This window comes from Triticum urartu, chromosome 1A (genome assembly GCF_056163025.1).
Source record: "Triticum urartu cultivar PI428250 chromosome 1A, HENAU_Tu73, whole genome shotgun sequence".
Taxonomy (NCBI): domain Eukaryota; kingdom Viridiplantae; phylum Streptophyta; class Magnoliopsida; order Poales; family Poaceae; genus Triticum; species Triticum urartu.
This window is the reverse complement of record NC_141873.1, coordinates 498,069,684-498,085,243: the sequence shown is the minus strand read 5'-3', so window position 1 is coordinate 498,085,243 and position 15,560 is coordinate 498,069,684.

The following is a 15,560-nucleotide window of genomic DNA, read 5'->3' as shown; positions in this document are numbered from 1 at the left end:
AGATCTTCATTGAGCTCCTCCTTGAGCTCGGTTGCGTCACCTGGAATGGCATCATCGGCACCTGCAAACTGGTTTTGGAAGTATCTGTGAGTCACGGGGACTCAGCAATCTCACACCCTCGCGATCAAGACTATTTAAGCTTATAGGTAGGGTAAAAGGTATGAAGTGGAGCTGCAGCAAGCGACTAGCTTAGGTGGCTAACATACACAAATGAGAGCGAGAAGAGAAGGCAAAAGCACGGTCGAACAACTATGATCAAGAAGTGATCCTAGAACAACCTACGTCAAGCATTACTCCAACACCGTGTTCACTTCCCGGACTCCGCCGGAAAGAGACCATCACGGTTACACACGCGGTTGATGTATTTTAATTAAGGTCAACTTCAGGTTTTCTACAACCGAACATTAACAAATTCCCATCTGCCCATAACCGCGGGCACGGCTTTCAAAAGTTCAAATCCCTGCAGGGGTGTCCCAACTTAGCCCATCACAAGCTCTCACGGTCAACGAAGGATATTCCTTCTAGCGGGAAGACCCGATCAGACTCGGAATCCTGGTTACAAGACATTTCTACAATGGTAAAACAAGACCAGCAAAGCCGCCCGATGCACCGACAAATCCTGATAGGAGCTGCACATATCTCGTTCTCAGGGCACACCGGATAGGTCAAGCTACAAGTAAAACCAACCCTTGAGTTGCCCCGAGGTGGCCCCGCAGGCTGCCCGTTTCGGACCAACACTCAGAGGAGCACTGGCCCAGGGGGGTTTAAAATAAAGATGACCCTTGGGCAGGCCTACCCAAGGGAAAGAAAAAGGCTAGGTGGCGAATGGTAAAACCAATGTTGGGCCTTGCTGGAAAAGTTTTATTCAAGGCGAACTGTCGAGGGGTTCCCATTATAACCCAACCGCGTAAGGAACGCAAAATCCGGGAACATAACACCGATATGACGGAAACTAGGGCGGCAAGAGTGGAACAAAACACCAGGCATAAGGCCGAGCCTTCCACCCTTTACCAAGTATATAGATGCATTAATTAAATAAGAGATATTGTGATATCCCAACATGTAAACATGTTCCAACAAGGAACAACATCTCCATGTCCCAACAAGGAACAAACTTGAATCTTCTCCTGCAACTAACAACGCTATAAGAGGGGCTGAGCAAGGCGGTAACATAGCCAAACAACGGTTTGCTAGGACAAGGTGGGTTAGAGGCTTGGTTCAACAATATAGGAGGCATGATAAGCAAGTGGTAGGTATCGCAGCATAGGCATAGCAAAAGAGCGAGCATCTAGCAAGCAAAGATAGAAGTGATTTCGAGGGTATGGTCATCTTGCCTGAAATCCCGCAAGGAAGAAGAACGAGTCCATGAAGAAGGCAAACGGACGTAGTCGAACGGATCCTCACAAACACGACGTTCTCGGAACCAACCCGAAGAAGCCACACCGGAAAGAAGCACACAACATAGTAAACAAACATCACATAAGCATGGCACGATGCGCAAACAAGTATGATGCATGTCTGGTTTAAAGAAGCATGGCATGGCAAAGTGCACAAACAAACCTACAAGTTAAGTGGAGCTCAATATGCATCGGGATGCATATTGACAAAACACCACAACAATTATTTGGTTCACTCCCGGTTAGGTACTCAACAATATTAAATGTTGTTTAAACATGGCAAGAGGCGCAGCATAAGTAAACTAAACATTTTAAATGGGGCCGGATATAACAAACAACAAATCCGGTGAATCCCCATATGCATTAGCAATTTTTAAAGCAACAACAAATTTTAACCCTCTTAAAGTTGTTAACATGATGTGGATGACATGTTCAAGTTTTGCAAGTTTTAAGAAAATGTTAACAAGAGCATATTATGAGGCATTTGTCACCATGGTGGAAAGAAAAAGGGTGCCACGACAACGATAAAAACGGTGCCACTGCAATGTTCCGGTTCCGGTAACTCAATTGAGATACCGATGCAAAGGAGAAGTATGCGGACGCGTGCAAAAGATGGTGGGGCGTCCCCGGATTCCGGGTGTCCCACGATTTGGTGACAAGGAAACGAGTGACAAATTGGACACGGTGCAAATGCGAGCATCTCAAACATCGCAAGCAATCGTTCACGAACGTCGTCTCGGGGTTATACCTTCGGAGTGTGCAAAGGGGACGGTTCTCGTTCATGGAGGGAAGTAGGCGTTCTCGCGACGACGGTAGTGGAAGTAGTCGATCCCGCATGCTCTAGGGTCTACGGTAGAGGTTCTCGCGATCTCGACGATGGTAGTGGTACATGTTTATTGAAGCACGAGTATCCGTAGATGTTCATGTCATCGGTGTCGTGGTACTTGGGGTCTTCGGACTTTCCGGTCCCGTTCTTGCAACGGTAGTCGTTCACGTTCGTTCGGTGAGGTACTTGATGACTCCAACGTCTTCGGGGCGACGGTAGTGGTACACACGACGTTGGGGTACTTGTCGGTCCGGTCTTGACAGAGTAGATGTACACGTTGTCGGGGTACTTGTCGCATCACTGGGCATATTCGTACATGTTCGGAGGGGAACTTGGCAAATCCATGTACTTGGCATTCTGGTGCGGTACTTGACAAATCCAACACGTAGGGGTACACTTGTGGAAGCGGAACTTGACGAAATCCATATGGAGGTAGCCGTCCATGGTCGTGCTCATGTTTGGGGATGTTGCGACAATAGCAATAGCAGGAGTTGCTTGCGGATGGGAGGGTCAGCGGTAGGCCTGATGTAGGGAGCAGCAGGGGAGGTCTGGCAGGGTGCAGTCTCTAGGGCGGCGGGCCGGCGACGCGAGGTCCGACAACGGGCGTGGTGCAGCAAGGCAACGAGGACGAGGCACGTCGGGGCAGCAAGGCGGAGGGCGGAGCAGAGGCATGGCGCGGGAGCTGCTGGTCCGACAGCTGGGCTCTGGCGAGTCCCCCATGGACCGGGACGAGGAAGCCGCGGCCTCGGGCGCATGTGCAGGGGAGCACCGGGTCGGGAGGCGCGAGGATACGCGGCACCACTCGCTAGACGGAGGTTGCAGATGGCGAGGGATGCGAGGTCGAGGAGGAGGCCTCGGGCACGGAACGCGGGCGCCATGGGGATGCAGGCAGCGGAGAGGCGCGGGGCATCGTGGCCAAGCGGAGGGAGGAGGAGGCGCGGATGGGACGATGCCGGTCGCCGATGTCAGGGCCCGTGGTGGAGCTCAGCATCAGGAGAAATGTAGGGAGGCGCAGCACTGGCTCTGCTGCTCTCTCCCTGCGAGCGAGAGGAAGAGGGAGGGGAAAAGGGGATTGAGCGAGGCAGCATGCTCGCTGTCTCCTGGCGGCGCGAGGGAGACCGAGATGAGGGGGTGCACGGGGGGCTCGGGCTAGGTTTAGGTTAGGTTAGGTGGGTTGGGGGGGGGGAAGGATGGGCCCGCCTACGGGACGGGATGGCCTTAGGTGGGCCAGAGCGAAAGTTGACCTAGGGAGGCCCAGGAAAGCCTTTTATTTTATCATTTACTTCCTATTTATTTAGATAAATAGTAACAATAAAAGAAAAAGGACAGGGGGCTAGAAGAGGAGTTTTTCAGATATAAAAATATCCTCAATCTCCTGGAACTATACTCTATTTGATAAAATTGTCTTGGATATTTTTAGAGGTAGAAAAAATAAAACAAGTTTAAATATGATTCAAACTTGAGGCATTTTTGAACCTAACCAAAACAACTCCAAAGGATCTGAAATTTGACTGAGAGGTAGCAGGCATGGTTGAGAATTTATCGGAAAAGAATGAACATTAATAGAGAAGGGGAAAATGGCACTTGCAAAAGGAAGGAAATAGAAGGAAAAGAGAAGGAGATGATGCATGGGACAAAGGCATGGGGAATTAATCTGCAAGTGTGTTTTGATGATTCCAAATTAATGGAATATTTAATATAGCTCCCTAAAATATTGGGAGGATATGTTATAAAGAGAATTCACCATGTGAATTCCCTCGGTTTAAATGGATCAAAGATCCATGCCATTTATTTAGTTGAGTTAAGAAAAAATAAATAACATGATGGCATGATGACATGATGCAAAGCTGAATGCAATAAACCAACAACTCACATGACGAAAAACCCGGAAACCCTGGAAGGCATCTGAAGCTCCGGTCTTGGGGCATTACAGGCGGCCTCTTTCCAAGAGGGGCAACATGCCTGTGCCCGTGACCTCTGCCTATCCAGAGGCACCGGACAATCTGCTGGGAGCGCTTCGCAGCGCTTCCATTGACGAAGAGCACCGCACTATTATGAGTGCGGTGGTCCAGAAGGTTCAGTCCGCCAAGAGCGGACTGACTGAAGCCTGTGCCAGCCTTCTAACAGGCTTTGAGGTAAGTTTTTGAAATATAGGAGAAATATTACCGCATAGACAGTAGCCCATGATGCTCTATTCGGTGTTCACAAAGAAAAGCCGAACAGAGGATCAAACAATATCGCAGGAGTCTAATATAAGTATGTCTATATGCGTATGCAGGCTTCGCTGCTAGCCTCTGCTGCACTGACTGCGGAGGTCGCTGCACTGAAGCAGGACCTTAAAGGGTCCAAGGACGAGCTTGGCCTTGCCAAGAGGCAGCTCGAGGAGAACAAAGGTAAGTAGTACCTAGTCTATGGATATGTATAAAAAGAAAGCGGTTGCAAAATGACAGGATTATCGTAAATTTGCCAGGGGCCATGCCCGAGGTGGCGACCCTGAAGCAAGCGCTATCCGAGGCCGAAAACAAAGCGGCCAAGGAGCGCACCGAGCGGGAGAGGCATGAGGCACGGGTGGGTGAGGTGCAGCAAGAGCTCCAAGCTCTCGTGTCGAAGCATGAGGCGTTGGAGTGTGACTCGAAGACGCAAGAGTCCGAGCTTGTCGCGGCCCTCGAAAGCGCGAAAAATGCCAAGGCTGAAGCCCAAAGAGCCCTCCAGGAGATTGAGGCGATGAAGAAAATAGCGGCTGGTAAGGCATTCCTTATGCAGAGCAAGCATGTGAAAGTAAATTACTTGTTACTTACCCAAATCCGGAGCTCTCAAGGAGCATTCGCAGATTTGCCCCGCAGTGTGTCGGATGCCGCAACGTTTTACCAGGCCGAGGAGGGAAGCTCAACGGAGAAGTTGTTCTGGGCCCAATATACTGGGATCGAACACCTGGTGCCTATGAGCGACCAGCTAAAGCAGCTGGTCGAGCTACACAAGGCGGCCGAACAGGCCATGAAGGGCTTTATAGTCCGGCTGTGGCCTGGCGAAGCCCCTCCGAACAGCTACTTCGGCCTGGTGAGGCGGCTTGTGGATGCCTGCCCACGGCTGGAAGTCGTCAAGCGGTCCGTCTGCATCGAAGGTGCACGCCGGGCTTTCGCCCTTGTAAAGGTGCAATGGGCCAAGCTAGACGCCGTGAAGCTGATCAAGGAAGGCCCGCCGGAGGGCAAGGAGCATCGCCACCCCGGGGTGTACTATGAGGGTGTCCTGAAGGGTGCTCGTCTCGTAGCGGACGAGTGTACGAAAGATATAATATTCGAGTAAACTTGCTTGTGTAATCCTGTAGTTATGAAAACTTGTTCATATGCGCTATGCAACACTTGTTTGAATTTAAAATATTACCTTCTGTTTGGTTGTTTATCAAATCTGAGAGATGGCTAGTCGTCGGCTTCTGGCCCCATGCCACGAGTGCTGGGGTGTTCGGGATAAACCTGAGCACTCTTGTTCCCATTGTTGGGTCCTTCGAGGGAGGTGCTCAGCACAACGAACAAGGCAATCAGACTATAATGCGTTATCACTCTCACTTAGCCATATAATTCTATAATTTTAAATTTCGGCGAAGCCCCTAGTATTCGGAAGGCCGAATTCGGGGCGCGATACACGCCTTAAGCCGGACAGGGCCGACTCCTCGCTCTAAACGGCATAAGTCTTTAGGGACTCGAAAACCTCTCGAACAGCGACCAGTCTCTCGCCTTATCATGACAGTCAGTTTTAGCTTTCTCTACTGAGGTGCTTTGCCCAGCTGAACTGGGTCACAATCGCAGTAGTTCTCCCAGTGCTACCTTAGCTGATATAGCAGAACGTAAGGTACCAAAACATGGGAGCCGGGCAAACCCAACTATTAACCAAAGACATGATTCGGAGCTGATGCATATAATGCTATAAGTTCGGGGTGCCGCACTTGTGAAAGTGTTCAGACTTCTCACACCATATTGTGGGGTACTTGAGCCCCTGGTGTATTGGCCGTACCAAAGTGTATGGTTGCAAGGTGTCATTAATGAACACACACACACACATATATATATATAAAGAAGAATGCAATAATAGTCTTAATGCTATGCATTGTTTATTTAAAAAACGTGCGTTAGAGCAGAATGATACAGGTAGTGCGATAAGCAAAAAGTAGGACTATCTCCCCTCCAAGGGAAAGCTGAGGAATAATATTAAAGAAAGTATTTCACTCGTTATCGTAATCCACCTGGGAGTTCCGTGGTGTGATGTAGCTTTCTGCCTCCTTGGTTGCTGCATCATGTGTTCGGCAATCACGCTGCCGGACAGGGTTTCCAGAGATTAATGTCCTGAAAGAGAGAAAAATAACAAAGCGAGAAGCCCCTAATGCGGTTTAAGCCGCGTCTTGGGGCGTGCCGTAGTCGTGCCCCCTCCCTACCTATGCCCATGGTATTTTTAATGTGTAATTATGTACGCATGGCACGAGTTTCACCGTTTGGCTTGGGCCGGGGTGGGGGCCGCATTGCTATGCGAGCTCGGAACGTGCGAGGCGGTCCTGTTGCCGATTACTCCAGGCGTGCTTGAAGGTGTTCGGGTCCTTAAATGCCGAACTAGTGGATTGCCTTAAGAGGCTACTATGCGCTTCCGCTGCGAGGGCCGAGTGTGCTCCTCCATTCGGAGAGAGCACTCTGTGTTTCCATTAACTGTAATGACCCCCTGAGGTCCTGGCATCTTGAGCTTGAGGTATGCATAATGCGATACCACATTGAATCTCGGAAATGCAGTTCGCCCGAGCAGTGCATGATAACCACTGCGGAACGGGACTGTATCAAAGATTAATTCTTCGCTTTGGAAGTTATCCGGGGATCCGAAGACCACTTCCAGTGTGACTGAGCTTGTGCAATGGGCCTCGACACTTGGTATGATGCCTTTAAAGGTCGTTTTTGTGGGTTTGATTCTTGAGGGGTCTATACCCATTTTGCGCACTTTGTCCTGATAAAGCAGGTTCAGTCTGCTGCCGCCATCCATAAGGACTCGAGTGAGGTGAAATCCATCAATGATTGGGTCTAGGACCAGTGCGGCGAATCCGCCATGACGGATACTAGTGGGGTGGTCCCTGCGATCGAAGGTGATCGGACAAGAGGACCATGGGTTGAACTTTGGGGCGACTGGCTCCAACGCATATACGTCCCTGAGCGCATGCTTCCGCTCCCTCTTGGGGATGTGGGTTGCGTATATCATGTTCACCGTCCGCACTTGTGGGGGGAACCTCTTCTGTCCTCCGATGTTCGGCTGCCGGGGCTCTTCCTCGTCACCTCTATGTGGCCCCTTATCTTTGTTTTTGGCAATTAACTTGCCGGCCTGCTTGAACACCCAACAATCCCTGTTGGTGTGGTTGGCTGGCTTGTCTGGGGTGCCGTGTATTGGACACGAGCGATCGAGTATACGGTCCAAACTGGACGGGCCCGGAGTGCTTCTTTTGAATGCCTTTTTCCGCTAACCGGGTTTAGAGCCTTTGAATCCGGCATTGACTACCATATCCTCGGTATTGTCGCTGTTAATGTGGCGCTTATGTTTTTTGCGACGTGACCTGCTATTGCCGTCCATGGTATCCGAAGTACCATGGTTCTTTTATATGTTATTACTGCGAGCCAGCCAGCTGTCTTCTCCCGCGCGAAAGCGGGTCATGAGTGTCGTGAGGGCTGCCATAGATTTCGTCTTTTCCTGACCAAGGTGCCGGGCTAGCCACTCATCGTGGATGTTGTGCTTGAAAGCTACTAGGGCCTCTGCATCCGGACAGTTGACAATTTGATTTTTCTTTGTTAGGAACCATGTCCAGAATTGCCTGGCCGATTCCTCTGGCTGCTGCATTATGTGGCTCAAGTCATCGGCATCTGGTGGTCGCACATAAGTGCCCTGAAAGTTGTCGAGGAATGCGGCTTCCAGATCTTCCCAATAGCCAATGGACTCTGTTGGCAAGCTATTGAGCCAATGCCGTGCTGGTCCTTTGAGTTTGAGTGGGAGGTATTTAATGGCGTGTAGATCATCACCGCGTGCCATGTGGATATGCAGGAGGAAATCCTCGATCCATACCGCAGGATCTGTTGTGCCGTCGTATGATTCTATATTTATGGGTTTGAAACCCTCTAGGATTTGATGATCCATTACTTCATCTGTGAAGAATAAGGGGTGTGCGGCACCTCTGTACTGGGCTATATCGCGATGCAGCTCCAATGAGTCTTGCCCGCTGTGTTCGGCTTGGCCGGATTTACTTTTACTGTATCCGGCGTGACGTTTGTCGTCTCGCGTAGTGGCGCGCCCTCATGATCCGTAGATCGATCTTGCTTGTTTTGCTTTGTCCTCCAGTACGTCTCGCAGGTCTGGCGTATTTCCCCATGCCTTTTTATTTGAATGGCGTCGGGGTGCAGGCTGAGCTTTTGGCTGGAATGCCTCTCTATCGCGGCCACGAGGTGGCCGATCAGCCGCGTCATATGCTTCTTCCTCCAGTCGGGGTAGCAACCTGCATTTTGGGTAACTCTTGGAGGGGCGTTCGAGTTTATATTCCTCGGCCGCGAGGACTTCAGTCCATCTGTCAGCTAGCAGATCTTGATCAGCTTGAAGCTGCTGCTGCTTTTTCTTAAGGCTATTTACCGTGGCTATAAGCTGGCGCTTGAAGCGCTCTTGTTCGACGGGATCCTCTGGCACGATGAATTCGTCATCGTCGAGGCTTGCCTCGTCTTCGGAGGGGGGCATGTAATTATCATCCTCCGCCTCTCCATCTGCCGCTCTCTCTAGAGGGCTGGCCTCTCCATCCTCCTGTCCTAGATCCTGCTGGATGGGATTGTTGCCATCTTCGGCACTATCCGGAGTGTCAGTATCTCCTGTGCCGGTATCACCACATTTGCTTTGGCGGGACTTAGAGCGGCGCCGCTGACGTCGGCGCTTGGGTTGCTTCTTGGAGGGGTCATCCTCCGCTGTCTCGTCGCCATTGCCTTCTTTGGGTGTGTCCACCATGTATATATCGTATGATGAGGTGGCTGTCCAGTGCCCTGTGGGCAGTGGTTCCTCTTCGTCTCCCGCATCGTCGTCCATACCGTCGATGTCTTCGGAGTCGAAGTCGAGCATGTCGGTTGAGTCGTCGACAGTGGCTACTAATGGGTGGCGGGTGGGCAGCGAATTTCTTCGTCATCCGCATCCCAATCCTGCCGGACATAGTTCGGCCAAGATCCTCCTGACGAGGAGAGAGACCTTAATGAGTTCAGTATGTCGCCAAAGGGCGAGTGCTGAAAAATATCCGCGGAGGTAAACTCCATGATCGGCGCCCAATCGGATTCGTTAGGAACGGGCACAGGCGGTTCGGAGTCCGTGGCTGGAGAAGGATCCGACAGTCTGACAACACGGCTCTCGTGCAGGGTAAGGTCGATGTTCGACTCGATCGCCGCTGAGGGTAATGCCTCCGTGGCGGGGTCCATCCACCCGTGCATGGACGGCACAACTGGCTCCGAATTGAGGGTTGGAGCGGCTGCCGGTGCGATCTCCTGAACATTATCTGATGGTAGAGCTAAATCGTACTCATCGTGACCGCGTGATGCACAAGGTAGGGGCTCGAATCCGTCGAAGATCAAGTCTCCGCGGATATCGGCCGTGTAGTTTAAGCTTCCAAACCTGACCTGGTGGCCAGGGGCGTAACTTTTGATCTGCTCCAGATGGCCAAGCGAGTTGGCCCGCAGTGCGAAGCCGCCGAACACAAAGATCTGCCCGGGGAGAAAAGTCTCACCCTGGACTGCATCGCTACCGATGATCGTAGGAGCCATGAAGCCTAACGGCGACGACACAGAGGAACTCTCAATGAAAGCACCAATGTCGGTGTCAAAACTGGCGGATCTCGGGTAGTGGGTCCCGAACTGTGCGTCTAGGCGGATGGTAACAGGAGGCAGGGGACACGATGTTTTACCCAGGTTCGGGCCCTCTTGATGGAGGTAAAACCCTACGTCCTGCTTGATTTATTCTTGATGATATGAGTATTACAAGAGTTGATCTACCACGAGATCGGAGAGGCTAAACCCTAGAAGCTAGCCTATGGTATGATTGTTGTTGTCCTATGGACTAAAACCCTCCGGTTTATATAGATACTGGAGAGGGTTAGGGTTACACAAGGTCGGTTACAAAGGAGGAGATATCCATATCCGTACTGCCTAGCTTGCCTTCCACGCCAAGTAGAGTCCCATCCAGACACGGGACGAAGTCTTCAATCTTGTATCTTCATAGTCCAACAGTCCGGCCAAAGGTTATAGTCCGGCTGTCCGGAGACCCCCTAATCCAGGACTCCCTCATCAACTGAAAGAGAATCATATTTGTTACAAAGATCATCAATAGTTGATGAAAAAGCGTCATGCTCTTCCATCAACTTTTGATTCTTCTCCATCTCTTCGACAAGTAATCCTTTGTTTTTCCTAAGATTCCCGTCAACCATTTCAAGTTCATCATGTTGGGATTTTGCAATCTTGACCAGTTTAGCATAGGCAATGTATTCACGAGAATATCCATTCATGGATTTTTGGTGTTTTGTTGATACCTGATCCTTAGATGATTTTGCCATGAGACAGAATGCGATTGGTTCACCATCACTTGTGTTGGGGAACGCAGTATTTCAAAAAATTTCCTACGATCACGCAAGAGCTATCTAGGAGATGCATAGCAATGAGATGGGAGAGTGTGTCCATGTACCCTCGTAGACCAAAAGCAGAAGCGTTTAGTAACGCAGTTGATGTAGTCGAACGTCTTCACGATCCAACCGATCCAAGTACCGAATGTACGGCACCTTGATACGTCTCCAACTTATCTATAATTTTTTGATTGTTCCATACTATTATATTATCTATTTTGGATGTTTAATGGGCTTTAATATGCTCTTTTATATTATTTTTGGGACTAACCCATTAACCGGAGGCCCAGTGCCAGTTTCTGTTTTTTCTGCCTATTTCGGTGTTTCGCAGAAAAGGAATACCAAACGGAATGAAACCTTCGTGATGATCTTTATTGGACCGAAAGCAAACAAGGAGACTTGGAGTGGAAGTCTGGAACTCCGTGAGGCAGCCACGAGGCAGCAGGGCACGCCTAGGGGGGTAGGCGCGCCCACACCCTCGTGGGTCCCACGGAGCTCCACTGACATACTTCTTTCGCCTATATATACCCTTATACCCTAGAAACATCAGGGGGAGCCAAGAGACCACTTTTCCACCACCACAACCTTTTGTACCCGTGAGATCCTATCTTGGGGCCTTTTCTGGCGATTTGCCAAAGGGGGAATCGATCACGGAGGGCTTCTACATCAACACCATAGCCTCTCCGATAAAGCGTGAGTAGTTTACCACAGACCTTCGGGTCCATAGTTATTAGCTAGATGGCTTCTTATCTCTCTTTGATCTTCAATACAAAGTTCTCCTCGATGTTCTCGGAGATCTATTTGATGTAATACTCTTTTGCGGTGTGTTTGCCGAGATCCGATGAATTGTGGGTTTATGAACTTGATTATCTATGAATATTATTGGTTCTTCTCTGAATTCTTATATGCATGATTTGATATCTTTGCAAGTCTCTTCGAATTATCGGTTTAGTTTGGCCTACTAGATTGATCTTTCTTGCAATGGGAGAAGTGCTTAGCTTTGGGTTCAATCTTGCGGTGTCCTTTCCCAGTGATAGTAGGGGCAACAAGGCACGTATTGTATTATTTCCATCGAGGATAAAAAGATGGGGTTTATGTCATATTGCTTGAGTTTATCCCTCTACATCATGTCATCTTGCTTAATGCATTACTCTATTCTTATGAACTTAATACTCTAGATGCATGCTGGATAGCGGTCGATGTGTGGAGAAATAGTAGTAGATGCAGAATCGTTTCGATCTACTTGACACGGATGTGATGCCTATATTCATGATCATTGCCTTAGATGTCTTCATAATTATGCACTTTTCTATCAATTGCTTGGCAGTAAATTTGTTCACCCACCGTAATACATGCTATCATGAGAGAAGCCACTAGTGAAACCTATGGCCCCCGGGTCTCTTTCTTATTATATTTTCATCTCTTTTATTATCGCATCTCGTTTACTATTTTCCAATCTTTACTTTCCAATCTATACAACAAAATACCAAAAAATATTTGTCTTATTATCTCTATCAGATCTCACTTTCCCAAGTGACCGTGAAGGGATTGACAACCCCTTTATCGCGTTGGTTGCGAGGTTCTTGATTGTTTGTGCAGGTACTAGGTGACTTGTGCGTTGTCTCCTACTGGATCGATACCTTAGTTCTAAAAAACTGAGGGAAATACTTACGCTACTTTGCTGCATCACCGTTTCCTCTTCAAGGAAAACCCAACGCATGCTCAAGAGGTAGCACACCTCCGTGTTCAGCACACGTTCAACACGATGACATCCCTCGAGCTCTTGTTCCGGTTGAGGATGAGGTGTTGGGGAACGTTGCAGAAAACAAAAAATTTCCTACTCGTTTCACCAAGATCCATCTAGGAGTTCATCTAGCAACGAGTGATCGGATTGCATCTACATACCTTTGTAGATCACACGCGGAAGCGTTCAAAGAACGGGGATGAGGAAGGCGTACTCGACGTGATCCAAATCACCAATGACCAAGCGCCGAACGGACGGCACCTCCGCGTTCAACACACGTACGGGACGGGAGACGTATCCTCCTTCTTGATCCAGCAAGGGGGGAGGAGAGGTTGATGAAGATCCAGCAGCACGACGGCGTGGTGGTGGATGCAGGGCGTCACAGTAGCAGGGCTTCGCCTATGCTACAAGAGGGAGACGTAGCGGGGAGAGAGGGAGGCGCCAGGGGCTGGTGTATGAAGTCCCTCCTCTCCCCCACTATATATAGGAGGGCCAAGGGGGGGTGGTGCGCAGCCTAGGAGATCCAATCTCCTAGGTGCGGCTGCCAAGGGGAGGTTTCCCTCCCCCCCAAGGCAGCTCGAGGTGCCTTCCACCACTTGGACTCTTCCTTTGTGGAAACCCTAGGCGCATGGGCCTATAGGGGCTGGTGCCCTTGGCCCATCTAGGCCAAGGCGCACCCCCTACAGCCCATGTGGCCCCCCGGGACAGGTGGCCCCACCCGGTGGGCCCGCGGGACCCCTCCGGTGGTCCCGGTACAATACCGATAACCCCGAAACTTGTCCCGATGGCCGAAACAACACTTCCTATATATAATTCTTTACCTCCGGACCATTCCGGAACTCCTCGTGACGTCCGGGATCTCATCCGGGACTCCGAACAATATTCGGGTTACTGCATATACATATCTTCACAACCCTAGCGTCACCGAACCTTAAGTGTGTAGACCCTACGGGTTCGGGAGACAAGCAGACATGACCGAGACGACTCTCCGGTCAATAACCAACAGCGGGATCTGGATACCCATGTTGGCTCCCACATGCTCCACGATGATCTCATCGGATGAACCATAATGTCGAGGATTCAATCAACCCCGTATGCAATTCCCTTTGTCAATCGATATGTTACTTGCCCGAGATTCGATCGTCGGTATCCCAATACCTCGTTCAATCTCGTTACCGGCAAGTCACTTTACTCGTACCGTAATGCATGATCCCGTGACCAGACACTTGGTCACTTTGAGCTCACTATGATGATGCATTACCGAGTGGGCCCAGTGATACCTCTCCGTCATACGGAGTGACAAATCGCAGTCTTGATCCATGTCAACCCAACAGACACTTTCGGAGATACCCGTAGTTTACCTTTATAGTCACCCAGTTATGTTGTGACGTTTGGTATACCCAAAGCACTCCTACGGTATCCGGGAGTTACACGATCTCATGGTCTAAGGAAAAGATACTTTGACATTGGAAAACTCTAGCAAACGAACTATACGATCTTGTGCTATGTTTAGGATTGGGTCTTGTCCATCACATCATTCTCCTAATGATGTGATCTCGTTATCAATGACATCCAATGTCCATAGTCAGGAAACCATGACTATCTGTTGATCAACGAGCTAGTCAACTATAGGCTTACTAGGGACATGTTGGTGTCTGTTATTCACACATGTATTACGATTTCCGGATAACACAATTATAGCATGAATAAAGACAATTATCATGAACAAGGAAATATAATAATAATGCTTTTATTATTGCCTCTAGGGCATATTTCCAACAGTCTCCCACTTGCACTAGAGTCAATAATCTAGTTACATTGTGATGAATCGAACACCCATGGAATTCTGGTGTTGATCATGTTTTGCTCTAGGGAGAGGTTTAGTCAACGGATCCGCTACATTCAGGTCCGTATGTACTTTACAAATCTCTATGTCTCCATCTTGAACATTTTCACGAATGGAGTTGAAGCGACGCTTGATGTGCCTTGTCTTCTTGTGAAACCTGGGCTCCTTGGCAAGTGCAATAGCTCCAGTGTTGTCACAGAAGAGCTTGATCGGCCCCGACACATTGGGTATGACTCCTAGGTCGGTGATGAACTCCTTCACCCATATTGCTTCATGTGCTGCCTCCGAGGCTGCCATGTACTCCGCTTCACATGTAGATCCCGCCACGACGCTCTGCTTGCAACTGCACCAGCTTACTGCCCCACCATTCAAAATATACACGTATCCGGTTTGTGACTTAGAGTCATCCAGATCTGTGTCGAAGCTAGCGTCGACGTAACCCTTTACGACGAGCTCTTCGTCACCTCCATAAACGAGAAACATTTCCTTAGTCCTTTTCAGGTACTTCAGGATATTCTTGACCGCTGTCCAGTGTTCCTTGCCGGGTACCTTCCTACCAAACTTACGGCAAGGTTTACATCAGGTCTGGTACACAGCATGGCATACATAATAGAACCTATGGCTGATGCATAGGGGATGACGCTCATCTCTTCTATATCTTCTGCCGTGGTCGGACATTGAGCTGAGCTCAATTTCATACCTTGTAACACAGGCAAGAACCCCTTCTTAGATTGATCCATATTGAACTTCTTCAATATCTTATCAAGGTATGTACTTTGTGAAAGACCTATGAGGCGTCTCGATCTATCTCTATAGATTTTGATGCCTAATATATAAGCAGCTTCTCCAAGGTCCTTCATTGAAAAACTTTTGTTCAAGTAGGCCTTAATGCTGTCCAAGAGTTCTATATCATTTCCCATCAAAAGTATGTCATCTACATATAATATGAGAAATGCTACAGAGCTCCCACTCACTTTCTTGTAAACGCAGGCTTCTCCATAAGTCTGCGTAAACCCAAACGCTTTGATCATCTCATCAAAGCGAATGTTCCAACTCCGAGATGCTTGCACCAGCCCATAAATCGAGCGTTGGAG